This window comes from Macrobrachium rosenbergii, chromosome 3, assembly GCF_040412425.1.
Source record: "Macrobrachium rosenbergii isolate ZJJX-2024 chromosome 3, ASM4041242v1, whole genome shotgun sequence".
NCBI classification, from domain to species: domain Eukaryota; kingdom Metazoa; phylum Arthropoda; class Malacostraca; order Decapoda; family Palaemonidae; genus Macrobrachium; species Macrobrachium rosenbergii.
The window spans coordinates 67,619,971-67,639,970 of record NC_089743.1 but is presented as its reverse complement, the minus strand read 5'-3'; the positions used below and the strand labels follow the sequence as shown (position 1 = coordinate 67,639,970).

At 34.5% G+C, this 20,000-nt stretch overlaps 1 long non-coding RNA gene across 1 annotated transcript in view; it reads right to left on the bottom strand.

Moving 5' to 3' along the window:
• LOC136828656 (uncharacterized) overlaps positions 1-20,000 on the bottom strand; it is a 180,983-nt gene that overhangs the window by 58,607 nt on the left and 102,376 nt on the right. The window lies entirely within an intron of this gene.

Sequence of the window (20,000 nt, the reverse complement as noted above, 5' to 3'; positions counted from 1 at the left end):
GTATATGAAGATATCTACACTTTCCCGCACTTCAAGTTACCGTATGAATGAATCATATACACCTAAAGCAAGCAGGATTTTCAAGAAAATAACATTGTCAGTCAGTTAAAAAAAAGTGTTGCATAGGTCTCGGCATTAATACTAATAGATATTTAGAGTAGTACCTGGTTTCCCGATATCATTTCAATCGCCCTCATCTTTTATTCTTCAATGAGCAGATAATCCGTAAAATAAATCCTTTAATAAACGAGATCATATCTCAGCAGCCTTACATTATTTTGCTAGGTCTACAAATCATTTTGCAACATACAGGCAGTTGGAATGTAGCCTTAAACATTAAAATTCAAAGTAAGTGTTTTTGTAATTCATATTCCTATTTTGAAAATTTTGTGACTGTTGAGCTTATTAGGTCTACTGTTATATGTTGTAGAGGTAGTTATGATGACCACTTCGGGCAACAAATTAAGGGCGTTGGCACTGACAGCACTGCTAACCTTACCACGCCATGCTTTCAACTAAGCAATGTAAAAAAAAAAAGTTCATGTCACATAAATTACGAATTGTACCAATGCATAAAAGGTATCATATTTATATACCCACAGGGAAATAGTGTTAACTGTGAACTTGCAAACTTGTCGTCATGTGTGACATTGGAAATGAAAAAAAAAGTTTAACACTACTTGGGAAACGTTACGTTGAGTCTCAGATTTTGGACGATACAAAAGAATCTGAGCATGACTGTACGTTGGATTTTGTAGTCTTACACTCCCATTCGTGCGTATAACAATTTAGCTGAAGATTACCGTATTTTTCTTAATGTAACTGAATGGTATTTTTTAACAACCGTTTATTTTCCATTTACCAATTAATACTCTAGAAATAAAGCAAGGAATACCACACCTCCTCAGTAATAGTCAACTTTTTTTGTAAGCCCTTTCACAAAAAAAAAAGTCAGAAATGCAACTCTATTTTATTCAGTTTTCTAATTACAAGAGCCAATAAGGCAGACAATCAAGTGGACTTTTGTAGTAAAGCACAAGAACAAGCAGAAAAATTATTGGGAAGGAAGTCCACCACAAGGGAAGAGTTGGACTTAGACACCTAAGGGAAGGAAGATAAGAACAGTCAGCCACATTAAAAGTACGAAGAGTCTTCCACAACGAAGCACAAGAGGGGAAGAGATGGCCGATGAGCACTTAATTCCAATAAATACGGAAAAGTACAGTATAGCTTGCAACTAAAATTCATCGGAGTAGGTACCTATAAGCAATAGGAAAGATACCATCTTCGGAAGAGATGAAGGCAGATTAAGTGGAATCATTTACGAAAATAACTGTCTTGGATTCAATCCTACTGGTGAGCGAAACAAAAGATAAAGCATCCCAAATATGAGAGCACAAGTGCATGAAGGAACGAATAAGTTTCATATTAAGCTTTTGCCTTTGCATTCTAATTTACATTGAAATGGTATGGCTTTTGACGCCAGTGACTCTTAAAATTTTAGGTGTAACTTTCGAGAAGAAACAGAATTTTGAGAAGCATATACGTAATATTGCTTCCTTAGTTTCTCAAAACATTGGTATCTAATGGCAATGTTTTAGAACGTTTGGTGATGAAGGTATTATACTTAAGTGTTTTAACCCTTTCTTCTCACTGTTCTACAATATGGTCTTCGTTTATTTTCCCAGCTCTCGGTGCTGAATTGTGGCATAGACATAAAGCGAGTACATTATGATTGTGGCATAAAATGTACTACAATGAAATACATCCTCTGCACTCTTCTTTCCCTGACCTAGATGTTTTTGCTCACAACACTAAACAGGTTGCTGCTGCAAACATTGGGGTGTTTCTAGTACAAGGTTTAATACTGCTCAATGTGCTAGGAGTTCTATTTTGGCTACAACTAAAACACTGAATAGTTTGCCTAGTGCAGTATAGAGTCATCTGATCTCCAAATGCTTAATGGAAGAGCTGATGTCTCCTAAATTCAAGTGTATCGGTTTTATTTTCTATTTTTTCATATTTAAGTTTTTTATAAACTTTTACTATAACTTCTCTCTTTGCAGGCCGACTTCTCTTTGGAGCCTTCTTAAGTTTATAGTCTGTTGACTCGGTCCATAAGGGTTTTCAGCTGAAGATTTAAAGAAAGGAAGAAAGAAAGAGACCTACCTACACTATGCATCTAATTTTTTTCCACTTTAGCAATTTGAACAATGCAATATGTTTAAAACAACTCTGAAGAAGCCTGCAAAATGGAGAAAATGAAGAAAACCATTTTCTCCATAAACTCCTGGAAGGAACACCTTTAAAAAAAGAAGAACCCTTCAGGACTAACAAGTAGTGTATAGGAGTATGGTAGGATGATCAGGATAACTTGAATTACAGAGAAGAACGACTAAAAAATAAACAAAATACATGGCCTTTTCTCCATAAGAAGGAGGTATATATCGATCTGGATGAAGCAGAGGACAGAGGGATGTGTATAGAGGCATTTGTATAAAAGACTATATCAGGATATTACATTTCCTTTTGGTGCCAGAAAATAGCCACAATGACCTCTTAACTTCTCGACTTGTTCGTAATTTTTTTTAGATATGCTTATCACTAAATTCTTCTTGGATATGGAATTGTAGTGATAAGAGTATTTACAATACGTCGTCAATCGAAAGAGAGCAACTTGGAATGAAAAAAATAACAATCATGACTAAGGCAAGAGTACGTGAAACGAATAGTTCTTGAATATACAATATAAATTCATAACCTACACAAAAATATAGGAGTTCCTCGACTATATATAATAAGCTCCAAGACAATCAGTTTGTTTGCCTAAGTTTAAAAGGCTGGTGCAAAAGTCTTCACATAAAATCATGAAAAAAGATCAATGGCAATAGGAAGGATGAAACATTCACCTCTTACTAAATTAGCTATGAAAGTATATTACCTAACCACTTCTTTAATCTTAACAGTGTATAAATCGCCTGATATCTCGTAAAAAAACTAATTGGCTGCAATTGATTAAACCTGGGTCAGTCCATGATCACAAAGAACTTACAAATAACCTGAACTAGCAACACATTTAGAAATACATAGCTTTTTTTAAATGTCAAAAGTTCATTGCAGAAAACAAAACATTTCCTAATGATATTATGATTACTCATTAAACCATAATTCTCAATACGATTTTTATGAAGACTGTCATGTTAATGGCGTTTTGGGACGAAGATCCTGATCAAATTAATAAGATATACAAAAAAAAAGACAAGGTAGTGTACCTGTTCAACAAATGCTAAATTTACAAGGAATGAACGTCTAAAACCGACGCTTTTACATGAAGTACTAGATTTTAAAAACTATATATGAAACTATATCTGGACACGACGGTCAGTATATTGCAAAATGATTATTTATATCATGTGAAGGACGGTTGGATACACCCCTGAAAGACATGAATTATCCCATACCTTATGAATTTAGAATAAGAAAAGTGGGGTGGGGAGGTAAAAGTTCTGAGAATGTAAAGAATTGATAGTTCCGATCTAAGGTGAAAAATGTGTTTTTTCTATATTCTGTCTACCAAGAGATTTGAAGGACTTTTCACCTTGGAACATTTAGAGACTTAGATATCTTTCTTTGAAATAAAGGAGCTGTGAAATAAGATAAAAATAATTTTATAAGACTTTTCCTCCAAAGAATTAACATTTTAAGCAATTCTTAAAAATTTCTCTATAGAATCTAATGATAAACATTGAAAATACTTAAAAAGCTGCTTTCAAAGGCTGCAAGAACGCATCTGGCATAACAGCCTGCAACATGAGTCACAGTTTTTTTTTATAAGGCAATATTGCGGGAGAGCAATGTTCTGAGAGATACTGCTTTCGCGGAGATTTTTCAACTCACAACTCTCAACACCTTTTATCAAAGCTTTGACCGAGAAAGTAGGAATTCTGCAGCTCAGCTCAGTCACTGCACCGACAGCATCTGTCAGGCTTCATTGTATTTATTAAAATGACCCTCACCTCATTACTGAAGCTGTCAGTCACTTAATATTTCAGACGCTATATCAGATCCACACCCCAAGAAGTTAATGAAATGCTGAGGGAAATTTTATTAGATATGTCCCTAGAAAGGTCATCAAATTCAGGACGAATAACCAGACATGGTTTGATGATACATGTAGATGAGCTTATTTCAAACAGACCAAATTCAATGCTGGAGATTAAATCGTTCACATGCAAATTACACGATTTTTAATGAGTCTCCCAATGCTGCAAATACATTTTACCATATAGCTGAGAGAAATTATAATAATTCCTTAAGGGATTTACTTGAATGAATTACTCAGCCTCATCTATATGGGGACCAAATTGGCAACTTCTGTCTTTGGGCCAGGCTTGTCTTCCATTCCACCCCTATTAACAAATGATGGTAGATTAGTTACTGGCCCTGGCAAAAAGGCTGAACTGCTTCATCAAGCTTTTATGGTGGTTTCTTCCTTTGTTTTTAAAAAAGTTTCCAGTGTGTTGTCTCCCAAGATTAGTAGATTATATACATTCTCAAGTCGACATAGTATTTTTGCGGATGAGCGCAAGTTTAGTAATACAGTGCCTATTCTAAAGAGTGACATATCTGCAGACTGCAGTAACTTCAAGCCAATTTCTGTTCTCCCTGTGTTCTTTAAGGCTGCAGAAAAACTTATTTTTAACCACTTTACAAGTATGTGGAGCCCAAAGGATTGTTTGCTGATAGTCCATATGCATATAGGAAGAATTTGGGTACCTGCTAGGCTCTTTTAGATATGACATGCCATTTGCAAGAGAACCGTGATAAGGGTTTTGAGTGTAGAGTAATTCAAATAGATTTTAGAGCTGTTTTCGATTTAGTAAATCATAAGGCAATTATATATAAACACATTACTTCAAGATGTCCGTACAGGTAGGCAGCAATGAGTTGCTGTTGATAGGATCTTTAGCGAACCATGACTTATTGTGACTGAGTTCCATAGGGTAATGTCCTTGGTCCACTGTAATTTTAGTGTATACAAGTGATATGGCTGATGACCTGGAAAACAAGATTGTCCAGTATGCCATGATGCAAATCTTGTGGGTGTGGTAAAGTCTCCACTTATGAGAAATGAAGCCGCCCTAGTCTCAATCATGACAAGCAGATCAGAGAATGGTGTAGTCAATGGGGTATTAGGCTAAACTTCAGTAAAACGAGAAACTACTGGTCAGCAGATCTCATACAGATTTTCCACCACGTCCCCCACTTCAGGTGGATGGGGCTCTGCCCCTTCAGGTGGATGGGACTCTGCTGAATGAGTCTAAAGCTTTAACTGTACTTGGTGTAACTTGATAATAGCCCCCCTCTCCAATTAACCCATCGGACATTTACTAACAGTAAAATACTGAAGACGGTAAAATATAAACTTTTATACAAATACTAAAATTTTATCTTATCATAATTAACAAACTTTTTATCTCTGAATATACTTTCTCTGATTAGGAGGAGGTCGCATGAAAATGTTCGACTAAACCGACTCTCTCTCATTCCTCGAAGTGCTAGAGACTGTCGAAATGACATGGTTTAAAATTACCGGTCTGCTACGCTATTTAATTTGTAAAGGAAAATAAATAAAAAAACAGCATGTGAGAAATAAAAGCAAGCGCGGTAAAAACCTGAAGTTGATGGGAAAGTAAAGTTCAGTACAAAACACGAATTAAGCTGAAATAATGTAATCTAAGTTTTACTTTACAACAGTCTGTTATAAAAATGTACAGCAGGCATTGAATATATATATTATACATGCCTGTATACTAATGATACTTTAAGATCTTTAAAAAGTATGAATACATCATAGAAACTGAGAGAGAAGAGTGAAGAAAAGTGACAAAAAATATTAAAAATAGGTACAAAAAAAAGACATGCAGAAAAGATGCAAATATTGATTAAAACCCACACAATATCCCTCCTCTTTTTTTAGAGGGGATCGGAAACACAAAAGCCCTTGCTAAGTCCTATGACGAAAAAAATTCAAAAAGGCTCGTCCAACCTCTTAAGTGCAATGACCTCGACCTCAGCCGTTTATTTTCAGATCATAATAGTATTCTCTCTCTCTCTCTCTCTCTCTCTCTCTCTCTCTCTCTCTCTCTCTCTCTCTCTCTCTCTCTCTCTCTGTAATATGAGAGATTAGTTTAATAATTAGTCATAAATATTTGATCTGGTCTCATTCGTTATTTCCGTTATTTCATATCCTTAATCATTAGTTCATATAGACTGATTATCTCCATAAACGAAGTTCGGACGCGTCAAATACCTCAATTTATATCTGGTGTGCTAGCAAAATGTGATTTTTGATGGAACTTTGTGAATACATTCACCATGGACATCAATGGAAATTTGACGAATTGTCGCCATGGACAATATCTCGCCCATTATAAGGCATCTGGCTTTTCATGGTCAAATCTCAGAGCTGGGCCTCGTGTAGCTTGAAAGAGGAATGTTCTATACAGAACGCACTTGTTTATATTTTATTTGATCATATTCATTGCTTTCACTTTCTCTTCTCATCTTTCAATTACATTTATCTCTACCACAAATATTTGCCTTAAACCCTGGCACTTCTTGTATTTTATTAGCATCAACCCTAACCTGAACATCAAAACTTTATTTTGCAACAATGCTGCAGACAAGATTTAAATTGTCATTCTGACTTATGAAAAGATCGAAATGACAATTAATAAATGAATGACACTTCTTCCTAAACAGATTTATAGATCTAAGGACTATTTACAATCTGGAATATTGCTAATAGTCATCTCATATTAAGATATAATAACTAATTCAATTACATTCCCAATTAGGAAGCTAAAGTTTGATGATACATTCCACCATGAAAAAGTTTTGGAAAAAACAGAGCCCCCCAAAAAAAAAGGAAATACAGGTCCTACTTCGTTCAATCAGTTCCGTCCTCCATAAGGCGGAAATTTGCTGAGCAGACAGTTGAAAAAGTATAGATCGGATATATATTTACATTTGAATCGATTATTTGCATAAAATAAAAGAAGATATGGTTAATAGCGATGTCAACTATTACAGAAAAACAAAGTAAATTGTCTAGTATATAGTTCCTCAGACAGGACAGCAATCTAACAAGGCTGAAAAGGTAATTGTGTAAATACTCAGGTCAATATTTTACATAATTCATATTGAAATCAGACCCCATATATTAAATTTTCCACGGGAAAATTACCCATGCTGAGGAAAATCTGAGTCTCATCACTGAATTGGATAAAAAACATGCTCTAAAGTAGTTACTAATTGAATTGCTTTTTTCTGATCAGTAGCAATACTATGTTTAGGCTGTGCTATCCGTTTATCATCTGTTTTTGCCGATTTTCCAACATGATATTCATTACACACAAAAGGATTCTTGTATAATATCCGGTTGTTGTATATGGGGCTGTTTCTTATTGAGCTTTACCTCTGGTAAATGGTTAAGAGGATGCAACCACTGAATTTAGCATTTCAAGTGAATGGGTAATATATTCCATCTCGCCAATACTTCTATATTCCTGTTATACTGAAAATAATGTGGACTACAAGAACCATTTGGATCACGTGATTAACACACTCGTGTTCCTTTAGTACAAATTTTGGTAATGAAATTACAAAGACGGAACAGCAATCCATAGACACTAGAAATTGTTAAACTCCACTTGTAAGTATTGGAATGTGATTCTGCAAAATGTGGCAGACTACCAATTTGCATGCTTCATGAGGCTGGAGTAAGCGTATCATCAGACAGGATGCTTAAAATTCTACATATCTAGGGAATTAGTATTGCACTGTTACTGAGCAGAGAGGGCTTTGTGCCCACTGGTTTTGATAAATTGTATAGGTTTAAGCATACTCAGACAGCAACTATTATAATAACACCATTCAATGTAACAATATGCCTATGTTCCAGTATATTAACTTTATAAATTAAGAACATACAGACAATACTCTAGTTTTCTGGATCAAGGTAAAAAGAACCCCTTAAAAAGTAGGATTCAATACCACCAAATCAAGTAACACTCAGAGCATACCAAATATCACTCCAGTGAATCAAAAACACTGACCAAATCTCGCTGAGATTGATCAAGATGCAAAGCACGGAAAATCTTCTGGACAGGTTCTTGAACTTGTTGTGAGATGTCAGGTAGTCGACCAAAATAAAAGGGGGGAGGGGGGCAAACGTGCTGGAAATACAAGTGAACCCCGTTCAAATTCATCTGTACCGGCTTTTGTACATGTACTTGCCAAGTCAGGTATCCCTAAGACAGTGTGTTTGGCAGTCATTAGTATAGAAGTAGAGATTATAGTGAAAAACTCACAATAAAAAAGTTATTCCTAAAGATGATTCATGTCAGTACATCAACTTGGTAGTGTTTATTTTTTGATGAAGCATCGCAGAATCTTCATACTACAAGTATTATTGGTGGCTGCGTGACTTAAAGGAAAATCGTATATCCAAACATTTTTATTTCAAATAGCTGAATATTTTGATTCTGTTGGTAGCCAGGATTTTTTCATGTATACATAGATATTCTCCTGCTTGTACCACTGATACTGAACTATCTCATCTTATTTTAGTGTATTGGTTGAAGAGAAGCAAGGACAATGTGGAACCCGTAAACTGAAGTTTGCTCAATAGCATAATAAGTACATGGAATGGGACATATAACAATGTACCATCCAGGTATTAGCCTCAAAATCTGGGTAAATCGGGTAGAAAAAGGCAAGGAGAACGGAACAACGGAAAGCTCTAAATTGAAATTAAAAACATTTGTTTCTCCATTATCTTCGTATTTTTGAATCGAGACGTACAGATCTAAATGAAGGGCTATCAAACTTTTTTTTTAACTCTTAATCAGTAAATGGAATTATATATTAAGGAGAGATCTAGGTATTAGAGAAATCTAATTTTTCTTCGGGTTTTTTCTTTTGCAACAAAGAATGATACAAAGTCCACTGTCCCAGGTATTGAATTGTACCTCAATATAATTTCCTCAGCCATTTCCAATAATCCTTTTATATATCCTGTGATGCTTCTTCAAAAGTGTGGCATACTAACTTAATCAAGTGATAAAATACGACATTACATTTTCCTGCGAAATGATGTACTTTTTCTATAAGGCCACCCCACGCACCCGTCCAATCGACGATTCCATTTTGTTTTATTGTGTCGTAACAACACCACGCGCTATGAAAGTAGGTGCAATACTCGTGTATGTCTAGGTCTAAGGATTAAATGTGTTTTTCCGTTAAGCAGAGTGATGAAAGGTAAATTGAAAAAAAAAAGTTAAGTCCTTTATGCGCGGCTACTGAAGGACATTTAAATCACCTCTTTTTTTTCGTGACATTTTCAAGGCGATACAGCACATCCTAAAACAGAAACAATACAAAAAATTGTTACATGAAACATCAATGCTTTGGGCAGTTAATTTTATCTCTGTTCAGTGTTGAAGGATACAAAAGGTGGATAAACTTACCGATATAAGCGGATGGTAGACAAAATGCCAGGTGTCTTTTCCGACAAACAGAACATAACATTGCACACTATATTTTCATAATGCAATTGTATTTAAAAGTAGCCATTGTAGTATATAACAAATAAAATTGTTTAAAAGTTAAATTTTACTCTATATTTTTTGTGAAAAAAATAAAACATGAAAAGTGATTTGTAAAAATAATGTTTAGACGAGATAACAAGGGAAGGATGGTTTAAAATATCCCCACCCTACAAAAGCTGCAGTTCCACAGTCAACAATTATCCATTTGGCCAGATCAAGGTTCTGAAAACCAGAAACCTATCAATCTATCAATGTAAAATCTCGAGGAAAAAATAAGACATTCCGTTTAAATTCATCAGTGAACTTGATAAACAGAGTAAGGTGAGAGTAATATTTACCGACCACAACATACATCGCAAGTTTCATCAGAATCAGAAAAAATATAATTTTGGCCTTCAAACCCTTGAATACAAGTCTAGTTCAGAGATTTTTGCAAAAAGTGTTTGCCAGTCCAACGGTACTTATGTAGAAAGTTAAAGGGTACTTATGTACAAAGTTAAAGTACGATCCGGGAGTAGTACAATTGAACTTCAAACTAACCTTGATAAACTCGTAATAGCCAAAAGATATTGTGTTTATTGAACATTGTTGCCTATTTGCAAGGGTATCTACCTATCAAATATCAAAATCTGAGAAATAATTTTGATCTTTATATTGATCTGTGACCCTGTCAAGCTAGCTGCGCTAAATGAAGAAAGATATTTCTATAGTTCTTGATATCAAAAGGAAAAAAAATTAATGTTCTGACTTTGAAATTGTTATCTAACCTTAAAAAAAAAGGTAAAGGTTATAAACAGGTAGTTAAAATCATCATCAACCTGAATTTAGAAAATTATTAGGTAATCAAAACTTGAAAAAAGAAGAAAATGAAAAAATAATTAAGTGTAATGAATAGATAGTACCATTTGGTACTAACATTTCACGATGTAGTTGCGTCTAAATTTAAATAGTGTAGCAAATGACATATTGAAAACCTTTGAATTCATATACTATAAATATTTAGTCAGGATAGTAGTAAAAGGTAACAAATATTAAAGTATAAATAATAACGTTATGGCAAACAAGGTCTGACGTACCACATTCTCACAAAAGCTGCCGTTCCGTAAGCAGAACCTACTGTTATACTCAGCGATAACTATTCAAAGGACCAGAGACCGAACAATGAGTGTTTAAACATGACGAAAAAATGTTGGCTTTTCTTTAAACTAAGCAGCGTCCTTGAAAATAAGTAAAAAAATATTTGGATGACGCAGTCAAAAATAACATTTTGAGCAAAAATCAGCCTGCGATGTGCATACACGAAAAAGAAAATCTATTTGGTAAAAGTACTCAACAACCCACGACAGTTCTACAGTCATATCTTTTGACATCCGAAGAAAATAAAATGACTGACCATTGCAGTGAACTGTGAAATTAAAAAATAAATCAAGGTGTGAAAAAATATGTACGAAATAAATTACGAGCACCTGAAAAAAACCACCAGTCTACTGTTTCATCTATATCAGAGGAAAGGAAAGGAAATGAATAAAATATGCAAGAGATACAAAATAAAAAAGGAAAAAAAATCACCCACGAAGGTTTTTCTTTGCCTGAAAAGTGAGAATCAAAGAAATGAAAATTCATCTAGTCACAAACCACCAACACGTCACCTTGAATATTTGGCATCTCCCTTGGAAAGAGAGGAAAATACATGGACGTTTTTTTCTTAAAGTACGTCTTATGGTCTCTCTCTCTCTCTCTCTCTCTCTCTCTCTCTCTCTCTCTCTCTCTCTCTCTCTCTCTCTCTCTCTGAGGGAAAGCAATATTAATTAGGGTCTCGTGATTTTCCCCTCAAGTAAGTTTCTGTAAAATATCCCTTTAGAAATAAACAAGAAATTAACCATTTGCATAAATTCCTCTTAGTGTTAAATTCATGGCTGAACAAGTGTCTTTTTTACAGATTAAAAGTTATTCAGAGGAAAAAATTAAATCATGCCTAATTCCAAGAAGTAATGATCACGGACAAGGAAACGGTGATACTCGCTGTGTGATGAATTTTTCGACATTACTGTAGGCCATACTGATCATTCTTCCTTCCAACATCCTTCAATCTTCACGCACACTAAAGTCATACTGTGATAATGAAACCCAAAATACGTTCGGGGAATACGAATGGATGTGCATATATTCGTGAGATAAAATTTATGGTCATTTTGTATCGAACCTGTAGCATTCTTAGAAGATTTTCCATCCCAAGTCAAAGGAAGACTTTACTGGTAGTAGTTATGGCAGAAACTTGCAAAATACCAATTGAACTTAAGAAGGTTGGGATTACTGAGAGCAACATCAACACAGTTTCTGGAATGGTAAATTTAGACAATTTTCGTCACAAAAAATCCCAAGGAAGTTAAATATCAAACTGAAACCTATTTGAACTCTTCACCAAACAAGAAACCAATACATCCTACATGGCAGATTGCTGAACGTACAAAATTATGAGAGTTGTTATTTTTTAAATTTTTTTGAGTATATTTGCAATAACTATTGCAAAACCGAGGAAACAAATTCTTACTATTTTTTAAGGAAGTGCTAGAACTTCTTACCTTCACTGTTTGGCACATACTTTCAGCAATAAATCTCTGGAGAATATAGCGTCTGTCATTGAATGTACCGCATGTGGATCCTTACAACAAATCTGTGTTCAGGTATTACGCTCTCGCGGTTTCTTATAAGAACCACTGGCGCCACTGTCTCTTTAAAAACAGTAGCAACCAGCAGTAAATGGACCTGTAAAATGTCCTGTGACATCATCCCAATTTGGATCCTCGCCAGAATCTAATCATCTGCACTGCAGAATGAATGAACCATTTTCCTTATTACAAACACAAACAATCCGAGCAGAAAACAACTTCCTTGGAGGGAGAAAGATGGTCTAAGTATAGCTTCCCAAAAATTAGATACCAAATGCTTGTTGAGACCTAGAAGAAAAAGTCAAAGTCTTTGTGTTTTGGCTAATAAGCTACAATAGAATGAAAAGACGATGTATTTACAAAAAAAAAAAAAAAAAAAAATAGGCCGAGAGTAATGAAAAGCCATGATAACGACTTTTTGCTAAAGGCAAATGTCAGAGACTTTCCCTATGGTGAATAACACGTTATTTGACGAGTCGTCCCCTAAATTCCAATTTCGAGCTAGCAACGAATATCACACAAGGCATCTCACGTTTGATCTTTATCTTTAATATTCGATAATTAATCTATAAAATATTCCTTTAATTCTACCGTTATTTTCCAAAAAGCTCAGCTGAACGAAACCGTTCAGACTAGTTTGAGCGCGAATACTTCAAAAACTAAGAGAGAAAATTATTCAGAATTTTATTTTCAACAATCACATGCCATTACGTTGTCATGAATAATGGCTGTGAATGGAGCTGGGTACTTTAAAGCCAGATAGAAAAGAAAGATATTTATTTCAAAATTTTCCCGAAATTTAGCTTCTAAAAGAATCTTTTTTCCACGGTGTGGATATCAAAGTCGTACCCATTTTTAATCTTTAATTTTCTTGTAAATGACTGCAATGCATTATTTGTTCATAAAAGAAAGGGATTTTTTTAAACTGCGAATAATCCATTTCTGTTTTCCGTGTCTTACCAATAGATTTGGTTTCATAGTAACGAATTAAAAAATGAACAGTTTATATTCTAAATATTAAAGAATACCATTCCAATGCAAAAACAAATTAGACAAATGGAATTTAAGCCAAACTGTGGAAATATATATTTATAATAGCTACTAATATAAAAGTGGCGATAAAATTCCGGAAAATAAACAGGACAGATTTATAACTATGTACAACTTTTCAGTTGTACATCAATGGATTTAAATTTAAAAATTAAAGAACATTTTACGGTAAGTGAGATAATAAAAACAACCTAACGAACTAAATGGCGTAAACACGTTTGAGTGTTTTAGCGAAAAAATTATTCTGCCCAATCTGTTAATATAAAGTTCATTACTACCACTCTAATGAAGTAAACATTTTGTTTTTTAAAACACACCAGAACTATAATGTAAGCAGAAAGTCATATAATATTTATCTGATCATAGTGAACAAATTTTATTGAACGCAAAGTTATTCTCCTTGCTACAGTGCCAACACAATGCAAGAACAGGCATGCTTATAAATACTTATAAAAAGACCATAAGATAATTTAGCATTTAATATTAAGAGCAAGGCAAGATCATCGCATAGCGTTAAAATAATCGCGCAATCGCCAGAGTACTGCGACATTTCATGAGCCATAGATACTAAACTGTATCGAAAAACGTTTTGCACTGGAAGGCCTCCACAGATAAGAACAAATGCTGAACTCCGCATTCAGTAAATAATTCCATATTAATAAGACATGATTAACAGACCTGCATGGCTCTTTAGGAACACCACCTTCACTTTCTAAATATCCGCAACAAGTAGTAGTAGAAAGCCTACCATTCATTCAGAGGGAGGCACAGCTACAGCAGTAAAAAAAAAAAAAAAAAAAAAAATAGGAAAAGTATTATATAGGAATTTCATATTAACATACGCACAAACTGCCAACACGTTTGTTATCTGTTCTCAAAACCAAAGCAGTAAGAGAACCAGATTTCATAAATTAAATCGATATTTGATCGTAATGAAATAAGCAAGGGAACATTTTCATTATGAAGAAGCCGACAGTCTTTAATGTTTCATGGATATTCGTAAAAAAAAAAAAAAAAAGTGAATAGCATTACCTAACGCGAAACAGTGCAAAACCTTAATTCTTAATGAACAGAAAATAGTTACATTATTAAGTTAAGATATTAAGTCAGAGCGTTCTGTAACATTACAATATTCATCTGTGACATACAGACGCGCTGTAGCTTTAGAATGTTGCAGTTTAGACTGTGTTAATAGCATGTGCTGAAGGTAAAAGCACCAATTTACATTCCTGCTACACAACAGTACTGAAATTTATTTCCGAGATATATTTAAACCCACCAAAGAAAATGCTTTACAACTGACGAATTTACTAATATATTTTAACCTACTAAAAGCATGTTAATTATGTACAAATCAAACAATCAATCACAGAAGCACCCATTGTTCTCCTTGAGGGTAATAAAACCCACAAGTATACAGATTATTATATTTCATTAACAATGTTAGCAAAAGCCAACGAAACCCAACCCCATCCTCGGGTTTTATTTATCTATATATTAGTGAAACTCTCTCTCTCTCTCTCTCTCTCTCTCTCTCTCTCTCTCTCTCTCTCTCTCTCTCTCTCTCTCTCTCTCTCTCTTAATAAAAGAAAATGTCGAGTCTGTAAAAACTTCAGACTCACGAAGTGTACAAACAAAGGTGACATCCTTTTATTCTTACTCTCCTTCCCAAAAGTTTTCCCATCGGCAACTTTCGTGCGTCGAGATTTCCCTCATATTTCAGATCACCAGAGGCTCTACAGATGAAAAGAACTTCGTATCAACTTACAATTGTTCCCAAAACATTTGATGTGTCCAAAAGAGTAAACTGAATACTGGAAAAGACGAAGTACGGAGAAGTACCTTCCTGCTTAGAAGAAAATTGTGAAGATTACAATATTAATTTTACTCCATGTTAATCCTCCAGATGTCGAATAAATTCAATCGAACGAGAAAGAGTGCACAAGATCTTGCAGTCAACCTGTTTTTGTGTAATAGATGTTTACAGCGCAACGATTAAATTTTCCGAATATCTATAATTCTCAGGGGAAATATCAACTTTGATTTTCACATATCTAAGTACTCACTACTTATTTGTAAAAGCTCTTTGACGTTCTACTGAATACTGTTAAAATACAAGGACAAACTAAAATTTATGTATATTGACAAGTACTTGACTCGTAATTCTAGTTAAAACTGAATATAGAAATTTCCTATTTTTTCCACTAGAAAACCAGGCGCTCAAATAAAATAAGTGAACTAAGTTAATCCTATATTCCACATAGTACAGAGTTTGACTCTCCAAAACAATATAATCCTGACAATTCATTATCAATTGATATTTGACGTAAATTCTATTTGTTTCAAAATTTTTTACACTGGTATTGGAGGTAAATACTATTTGAGGTTAAAATTTTTGACATTCAAGAATAACAACCGATAAAACACTCTCTCTCTCTCTCTCTCTCTCTCTCTCTCTCTCTCTCTCTCTCTCTCTCTCTCTCTCTCTCTCTGTGCTCCTTAACACCACCTCTACTCTCTCTCTCTCTCTCTCCAACTCTCCCTTGCTCTTTCCATCTTTCTCCTCCCTAACACCCACTGTACTCTCTCTCTCACTTCCTCTCCCTCTCTCCCTCTCACTCTCTCTCTCTCTGTCTCTCTCTCACTCTCTCCCTTTAATTACAATGCTAAACATTATCGGCATTCTATATTTCACCCGTTCTCACTCTATATTCCTATCGGGGCTGAACTTGGACTTAAAGGGCACTGGGAGTGTCACTATTCATCTCGGCCACCTCGAAAACTATGGATTAGACACTAATATCTGTCGTTTTCAGTTATTTTTACATGTCGCCCCCTTCCTATCACCACCCCCTTTGGTGCCAGTGTTGTCTTACACCCCACACTATTCTTTTCCAGATAGTCATATGTGTACCGAAATGAGGTATGATAAATCCGTAGAGTTTATGTACTAATCCTAGGGGCAGAACCAGCCCTCGTCAGGGAACCCTTCCCACCCCCACTGCCTTCGGTGCCCTTTGGCTCTAGTGATGTCTTACCCCGCTAGTATTCTTTTCCAGATAGTAAGTGATATGTATACCAAGTTTGGTTAAAATTGCTCAATATGTTTCAGAGTTATGCTGGAACATACACACACATACGTACATACATACATGCATCCATTTTTATATATATATATAGATAAAGGCCTGTTCTGTTACTTGTATTATGACCTTCAAAACTTAATATTAGTGACAAGAATATCAGTTACAGTCTAGTCAGTATCTATAAAAAACTGTTTTACTCATTTATTGAAAAAGGAAGAATTATCCGTACTATTACTTATCTTAGAAATTTTTACTAACATGCAATAGAAATATAACTATGTTTAAAAGCTACATATCATCAAACTTATCTTAAAAACTACTTAATCAATCATTATGCATCTTAACATTACATATACCAAAAAGACAGAGTGGCTTTCTATGAAAGTTTTGTTCCTACCTTAAGAATTTCTTAAAACAGAACCATTTGTTAAAAGATAACGACTTCTAAGTCGAAAACTACTATTTTCAATTTTCGCCTTACTCTTGTTACTGCACTTACAATATTCTGGATATTTTGTCAGCCTTGCTGTATGTCCCTCTGAATACTGACGAACGCATGTGATAAATATTGGAAAGTGGTTTAACCTGCTCCCAATAAAAACAAAACACGTTACTTACTGTACTGGACTATATTAATAACCTCTATCTCTCTCTCTCTCTCTCTCTCTCTCTCTCTCTCTCTCTCTCTCTCTCTCTCTCTCTCTCTCTCTCTTTCATCGATTATTAGCATTCTCTACACTTTTCGCTAACCGTTATGCAGTGGAACTGTGATGTTTACTCATACATGCAGAAAGTATTTGAATAATTCAGAATTATTTGAAGGACATGTGCTTCTCTGGTATTAAACAATTTTGAGTTTTGTTTGCTTACGCAGGGCTCTCAAAATTTCCAAGGTTGTTGAACTCATCTAGCTCTTAACCGATATTGCTTCAATTATATAAACAGCCAACAGAGATGCATCAATGTACATTCTTTCCACGCCATATTCCCAACTGTATTTTTATTTCCTCTAACAACTTAGTAACAAGGCTGCTATCATAAGCATTTATTTCACAGTACACGTTTTCCTACTATGGGCTGTGTAAAGGACCAATATCGAGAAAAAACACAGACACAGCTAGGAGCTTATTTGCATCCTGTTCATATTCTCGGCTTTATTAATTGTTTGGAATGCTTTACAAAATAATCTTTCTAATAATGAAGTGCGGAAGTGGAAGCGGAAAACTTCTCTATTCGTATATCAAGCTAATGGCAGCTTCACTCTTGGAAAAGATAAAAATTAAAACGATTATTAGCTCAAGGGCTTTATACGGGAAATCCGCCCCTCGAGGAAAAGGTAATTACCGAACAAGAAGAGAAAAGCAAGACCTAGCGAGAATCATGTGACCGAACTAACTGAACAAGAAAAAGAAATATAAATGAAAATTTCTATTGAAAACAATACTTTCACGTAAAATCTTAAAACTTACAAAATTAAGGAACTAAAAGACGTTATTAAATTTTTAATTAGGAAGAAAATAATATCTGATAACCAAGATGATAAAAACAGAGTTCATGACAATAGTCCTAAAGCTATGAATATACAAAATGAACTAAAACATCGATCCACTTCTTTTTGCACCAAAGGTACTAACCTATTGATTCCTATAAGCTTATTAGCTTTTCTGAGAAAATCCTCAACTCAATTGATTTATTCCGCCAGTATACCACGAAACCTAAGCAAAAAACACAGCAACTCTTATAATATTTAACAGTTTTGAACATTCAGTTCTCCGATACATGATAACCCTTAACCATTGAAGCTTGTTTGTTCTTTCTTTGCAAACAGTAAACAAAGCACATTCAATATACAAGAAACAGAATCACTGGAAAAACTCAGTTATTTTCACCAAGCAATCGAAAATTAACTGACATGCTTTCAAATGGACTTCTGCGAACAAAAACAAATTTGTGAAGTTCTCGATATCTTCTTTCACGGGGAAAATTCAAACGATTTCTTTCATCTCGCATCTCAACTGGAGTGAGTGATTCATTGGCAGGATCCATCGATTGTCTGTTCCCAAAAGGGAATCAAGGATAATCCAAAACAAAGTGTGCTTCAAAATCACTAAAAAAGAACCCTCTCCAGCTCAAAGTTTTAAGAACTATACATGCTGCTTTCATGATTAATATGAACATGGAAGCTATATATCCTAACACACAACATATCTTGATAAAGTGGGGCAAATTATGTGTCTGATATTTATATACTCGATATTTAGGATATATATATATATATATATATATATATATATATATATATATATATATATATATATATATATATATATATATATTATACTCAAAAATATTAACCCATGACCGTTACTTAGTTTAGAAACAACAATGCAAAGTGACTTTTAATCACTAAGCCTTCAAGAGTGGTATACGTTGATGTCGACTCTGCTGTACATATGCCTGTCGAATTCAGGTTTCGTGCTTAGAATCGATATCAACGTACCATCAACATGGTAGCTGACTGGCAAGCTTGTAACATTTGGCTAATTATGAATTTTTGTCACATACACCGAAAAATTTTTATATTCATAAATATTAAGTCACAATTATCATTTAATGTCCAAATACCTATACCTCAGAAATACCTTACACTCAATGGGATATACAGTATTTATACATGTATATATGTGTATATATATGTGTGTGTATATATATAAATATATATATATATATATATATATATATATATATATATATATATATATATATATATATTTATATATATGTATATATATATATATATATATATATATATTATATATATATATATATATATATATATATATATATATATATATATATATATATATATAATTGAATTAAACAACGGCCCATGACTGGTTGGCTTAAAAACTAAACTGTAACTTTCCCTTCTGCTCGATCCTCTCTCTCTCTCTCTCTCTCTCTCTCTCTCTCTCTCTCTCTCTCTCTCTCTCTCTCTCCGCTTTCTATTGATCAGCACTAAGAGCCTCTAAGAGATCACCAGTGTTGTCCCCTTTTGTGTCTTAGCAACAAAGCACCAGCGAGAGGAGAGAACAAGTGCGCCTGTGGGAATATCGAGCGATCATATCTACTTCGGCGGACAGATGCTTGCCGAGTCCATATCTCACCAAGCCCAATTCAGACCATAGGACAAATTCCAACAGCCCCTGTTAACAGCACAGGAGAATAACAACCCGCCTAAGAGAAGTCCCATCTATGGATTGTCCTGGTTGCTGTCCTTGGGATGTCCTTACCAGTGAGATACTTGATCTCTCTTAGATTCTCCTTCTGAGACTTGGATGCCCTGACCAATGAGGCACTTTATCTACCTTAGGCCCCCTTCCAGAGAGCTGGATGATCTGACCAATGAGATGATTAATCTATCTTAGGCCCTCCATCAGAGATCTACGGGTTTGGTGAGATCCCACGAGTTCGTCATAGAGAAGTCAGTTAATCAAGAGCAGTTACAGCCACCATTTCCAGGGTAGGTATTGCCCAAAGAGACTGGCGATCAGTGAGTCCAGCACAGCACTTAAAAAAAT